The sequence below is a fragment of the Medicago sativa genome, chromosome 8, assembly GCF_051527215.1.
Source record: "Medicago sativa cultivar Bolivia chromosome 8, Bolivia_mono, whole genome shotgun sequence".
Classification (NCBI taxonomy): Eukaryota; Viridiplantae; Streptophyta; class Magnoliopsida; order Fabales; family Fabaceae; genus Medicago; species Medicago sativa.
The window spans coordinates 30006432-30012431 of record NC_140756.1 but is presented as its reverse complement, the minus strand read 5'-3'; the positions used below and the strand labels follow the sequence as shown (position 1 = coordinate 30012431).

At 34.9% G+C, this 6000-nt stretch overlaps 1 long non-coding RNA gene across 1 annotated transcript; it reads left to right on the top strand.

Moving 5' to 3' along the window:
• The first annotated feature begins 538 nt into the window (after positions 1 to 538).
• LOC146898260 (uncharacterized) lies at positions 539 to 4273 on the top strand. Its single transcript, XR_015023648.1, has 4 exons — positions 539 to 916; positions 2331 to 2394; positions 2511 to 2649; positions 3866 to 4273. It is a non-coding gene; the product is annotated as an uncharacterized LOC146898260 (long non-coding RNA).
• Positions 4274 to 6000: the final 1727 nt, after the last annotated feature.

Below are 6000 nucleotides of genomic sequence, written 5' to 3'. Positions count from 1 at the left end.
ACATTTACGGGTTAGATACATTCATTATTCAATGTACCTAAAAAGTTGTTTTTTGCTTATATATGTGACCGGAGGGAGTATCAAATAGGAATTACATGACATTAGATAGCACGTAATCAAAACCATCAGACAACTAAAAATCAAATGTGCAAAATAGGAATGCATTGGGGGCCAAAGTTTTTACTCCAAGCCTTAATGTCGTCCACTCGTACAGATTTGTTACGATGCAAAACATTTTCCAATCCCCTCCGAACTTAATTTCGTCCTTGTCAAAAAGAATGACCACATTGAACAACCAATGATGTCCGCTATCGTCAATAATTGCCAATTCTTTGCAATTCTTGTCAACGACTAGTACAAAAAAGACTTTTTGATAGAGGGATTTTAAGTTGCCGGGTATCCACATGACTTAAAAACTTGTGTTAAGGGTAAGTTTTTTGCTTCAATAGATATTAAATCATTTGACCCCACTTAAAAAGTATTTATTTTGCTTAAAATTAAGCCAAACCAAAATTTCACCAAAACCTTTATCCCGCTTACCAAACCCAATCGAGAGAAAAACCCCAAACCTTCTCCAAACCCCAAAAATCTGAATCAAGTCGAGCCAAGTTTCTGAAGAGAAGAGCCAACGATGATTTCTTCAAAAAGAGTTTCTGAATCAATTGAATCATCTCCAAATCCAATCCTTCTGAAATTGAGCTTCTCCAAACCTTCTCCACTAACCATCTGAATCTCCCAATCGAGCTACTCAATCACAGATTCACTTTCACTAAACCTTCTCAATCGACCTTCAATCCACTGATTCTTCACTGTCACACACATCGAGCTTCTCGACGTCACTTCTCTTCCACTGTCACACCCATGGAGTTTCACACCGTCTAGTTCACTCTTTCTTAATCTTGACAATCGTACAAAGGTAACACTTCTCTAATTCTTCTTTGTTTTGTGACTTCAATTTCGACCTCGCTGTTAAGTTAGTAAAAAACTATTTTCCTTTGTTTTAGAAGATTAGAGGAACCATGTTAATCAATTATATTGGAATTGGATTCAGTTTCTGTTAAAAGATGTTTTCGTTTGTTATATAGGGTTAGGGTTTTGAATTATTTGATGACTTAATTAGGATCCTCTATTGTCTAGTTAGCACGCTGTGCTTCGTAGGATTTTTGAATTAAAGTTATTGAGTCCATGCATCTAGTAGATGAACAAACTCGACATTTTTACTCGTTTAAAATTATGGTATCTAGTCAGGAACTGAAAATCTTTAACTTCATAATTGGTGTTCCAAATTTGGTTTTACCGATAAGATGTTGGAATACCCTCTGCAATACAGGGAGAAAGTAAGCACAACTCGTGATGTTGGTAGGGACAATTAGGTGCTTAAACTTTTGCAGCCTGCTCTAGAATTTTATCTTGTGTTCTCTTTGGCAGATTTACAGATTATTCCAATTAAGTGGGCCTTTGTTTTTTCCTTGGCATTCCAAGTCATGCTATAGTGATCTTTAAAATAAAGAAATGCAAAATTCACGTACTTGACTTTAGAGAGTTGTTATTGACAAAACACAATACACCATTTGATCCCTGGTTCCTATCCTATCCAGTGGAAAAGGCTTTTACTGTTATTGTTACTATTTTCCTTGGGTTATAAAGTTACTACTATTTTTCTACCTTAGTTTTGGATGTCAGCCCCACTTTGGAATTCACGAGCTTCATGCCTTTTTTAACCATCATGCATGTCTTCCAGTAAAATTGCTATTATCAGTACATGAGTATTTCTAGATTTTCACCTATGTTACAATATATGTCAATGTAATTATAAATTGATCATGTGTCAGTACTGGTGTTACTATTCAGCAATTACGGTAGTTTTGTCCCCTCAAAAGATTCCATGCACGTACAAAATATGCATGATTGTGAATACTAGTTTTCATACTCGTGTTGTGTTTTTTCACCCTAGATTGATAGCGATTTATGTATTTGGGCAGCATGTGCACCCGTATATTACCTGGCTAACGAACTTGTTCTTTGTAATTCTTAAAGCAACGAAATATGAAGAAATCTTGTGGGTTTTACTATAATGTAATATAGCAGTAGTGTATAAGAGGAAGGCTTTTATGTATGTATTAAATTGGTAGAATATAAAATACTTGATATGTAACTGATAATGATGCTTAACCTGCACTGACATGGTGGTATATATTGAACTTAAGCTACAAGAATTTTCAAGAGCTACAGAGAATAATTTCTTTTTAAACTGAAAGCCCTATATCAAGCTTCCATACCTCAAATTATGAGAACCTAAGTATCGGTAATATTTATTTGTTTTATAAAAGATGTAGATGGGCATGCAAGCAGAAAAGTGTCGCTGCAGCGATATCTTGAAAAGCGAAAGGACAGGTATCCGCAGTACTAAACTGTCATCTATTTATTGACAACAATTACATTCGTCGTGTTACCACTTTTTTAGTTTTAATGAATGCCCACTGAATTATTTTATTACTCGGCCATTTTAGGGGAAGATCGAAGGGCAAGAAACTGACTGGCATAACTTCATCTGACTTTGATATGTATTTGAACCTTCCAACGAAGCTCCATGCCTCAAATGGGAATTCAAGCCAAAAGTTACCCTTCCCATTGATTTGAATGATAAAGGTCTGTCGCAATCTTTTCTTCAACTGTTAAAAAGACTTGGTTTCTTTTCTTGCATGTTCATTAAACAATGTGATGTTATAGTGATATATGTTGTTATTACAATTATTTCTATTAATTTTTTGTCGGTGTACTTGCTTTTGACATTTAGCATTGCCTTAAATATTACAATCATGTCAATTTTCTTGTAGTTAATGGATTATGTTCTTTCTACAGAACAAATCTGTTTTTGCTCTCAATATATGCTAATTGACAGGAAAATTTAATAAGTGGTTGTTGCAATATGTGTTCGTAGTGGTTTGCTTTGTATTTGATTATAATTACATCGCTAATTAGCAGCATAAATAAATTGTTGCATTTTTTAAGTTTGTATCAATTGTTGTGATTGTGTAACTCCAATTTTTTTTTAATCAGAAAATATTATTAATAAACCAAAGCGCTCGCAAGACACTAAGAGACGGTGGAAGACAAATAATAAAGATGCCGCATATAAGCGTAACCTCACCCAAAACCAAACGCAAGAAGCGATGGGAGGCTAAAAAACCAAAATCAACCATAAACCACAAATAAATGGCTTAAGATATGACCCTGAAATCTAATACAAAACACCAAAATTCAGTCCCATATCTATGCCTCAAGCGGACCAACCAAAATACCCCCAAAAAACAATCGAAGGGGAGGAAAGGGACCCCCAAACAGCAGCCAAAAACTGCCTGAGAACAGCAGCAACAGCTGCTGGACTGTCATGACAGCAGCTTCAGCAGCGCTGCCTCAGACACACATCCCACCCAGCTGGTACAAAAACAACAGATAGGAGGCAGCAACTCCTTAGCGCAACAAGCAATCCCGTGGACTCCAACTCCACTCATAAAACATACAAACCGGAATTGCCGTTCTCCAAATAATCCACCTCCAAGACATCACCTTCACCTGGTCCACTATCTCTTCCCACGTTACTACCACATTATTAAAAATACGCTCATTCCTCGCTTTCCAAATCACCAAAATGGCAACCTCCCAAATCATACGTAAACCCTTCCGGACTCTGAATATCTATATCATGATTACTAAATTGAATGGAAATCATGAATATAAGCATTATGACACATGTAAGTATCTCTAGCAATTTATTATCTATATAACACCTTTTAGGGTTTTGTTTGATTATTTGTCTGTTGACTTGAATTGGAATAATAATGTTGAATTTGGCTTGGTACAGGGTCAAGCTCCCATCTATTGCCAAGAAGATTTTTCCAAGTGATTGCAGGGCAATGAGTGGGAAAGTTGCTGGTGGTGGAAGAATTGAGAAGCCAATGTAGACTGGGAATGCTTACCATAAGTTTAGGATGAAGAGAAACTACTGGCCTAAGGTTTGCGGGTTTTGCTATAATTCCACTTGAGGATATCCCCATGGAGGTGGTAATCACCAACATATTGGACATGCCAGGACTATCAACGTGATGTAGTGTCTGTGTTTGTGTGTGTGATGTTTCAATCTAGAGCTAAACGTTGCTTAGAAATGACTCTTACCTTGTTGCCTAACATGCAGTGTGTGTGAAACAATATAGTTTAATGGTATTAATGAATGATTTTGTAACTTTGAATTTGTTTGGTGTTCAATATGAAATTTGGTTCAATGATATTTTATATTAGTGGTTGTGAATGTAATTTTGGATTAATTTATGAAATTATGTTTTATAATCATGTATAATATGGAAGAAACTAAAAAAATGGTTGAAGGGATTTTTTTAATACTTTTTGAGTACTTTTTAAGTGGGATGAACCGACTTAATTAATAGCTTGTTAAGTGGGGTGATCTGACTTAATAAAACTTTTTTAAGACGGATGAAGTTAGACTTAAAATCAAAATAGTTACTAAGTCGGCCACCTATAAGTGGGATCCCCCAACTGACTTAAAAAGTCATTTTCACCCCACTTAAAAAGTGTTTTCTGTACTAGTGAACCATGCTATCAAATACTTTAGCATAGGAGAAAGTCTGTGTAAAATAAGAAAACAGACACATATGAGATCTTATAAATAAATCGACATTGACAAATAACAAACTGAAATATGTGACTAAATCTATAAAGATTGTATACCAGTTGATCAGATGTTACATATGCAAGTGTTAACCATTTGGTGACACTAAATTTAAAACAGTCGCATATGTGGGGATAAGGAGCGGGGTAGTCGATCTGGACAGATCCAGGTGCTGCATTAGGACCGTAAATTAATTGCGCTAGCCTTAAACGTAAAGGAGGGAAATAACTCGGATACTTGATTTCATAGTTATGGCGATCGTGAACCCGAATCACAAAAAGTTGAGGGAAAGCATTGATCAGAGATATCCAGCCACCATGCTCTAATTTATAGGCCTTTGTTCAGTTCTTCTATTCCATGAGAGAAATACAGCTTTCCATCATATTTATCCACGACAACCTCAAATTGATTGAGTCCTGGATCGATTAAAGTGACATACCTATTCAACTCATTGTCTATCTCCTTGTTGAGAGATGTACCCAATATCAAATGTGTCTATATTGGAAACATATATCAAAATAAATCAATTATGCTTTTTATAGCAACTAAATAGCAAAATATTCTCTTTCTTCTATTTTACTTTCTAACAGTATGATTGAGTTCCAGGACTTTTTGTATAAAATACCTCGTCTGGGTGGTACTGCACATGATATGTGCGCCACTTTAGCTTCAGCAGTTGCATAAATGCAGGATCTTCAACGTGATACTCCCATAGTGCAACATCTGCGAAGGAACAATGTTAATATATTATTGCTGTTCCATAGCTACGATATATTTCACTCATCAAAAAATAAGAGTAATCAGATGATATTAACATAAAGTTTCTATTAAACAAAATATACATGAGCATGAGTATAGAGCGAAATCCGTGATATTTTTTTGCTGTCGTGAGGTCTAACATCATAGAATTACATGATCATATGTTTTTTTAAGGCTTTGATTCAAAAATATGCACCAAAGTTATAAGGAGAAGACAACATTTTATAGAATGCTAATTAATGTGAATGATCATTGTGGTTCTATTGGTAGTAATTCCCATACATTGCGAAAATTAAAAGCAATTAATTACCAGCCTATTTTATAGAAATATTTAAAGTAATTCCTATTTAGTCGAAATACTTTTTTTTTGAGAGAAGTCGAAATACTTTTTGGACAGTGGCATATCATTTTATTTAAAGCAATTAGTTATAGCAATTTAATTATAGTTAATGGCATATAATTTCGACTTTATTTAAAAAATGTACGTGTGAAACATTGTAATGTCAGTACGAAGAACACCTTTTGATCAGCAATTAGTTAGGGGATTGTTGACC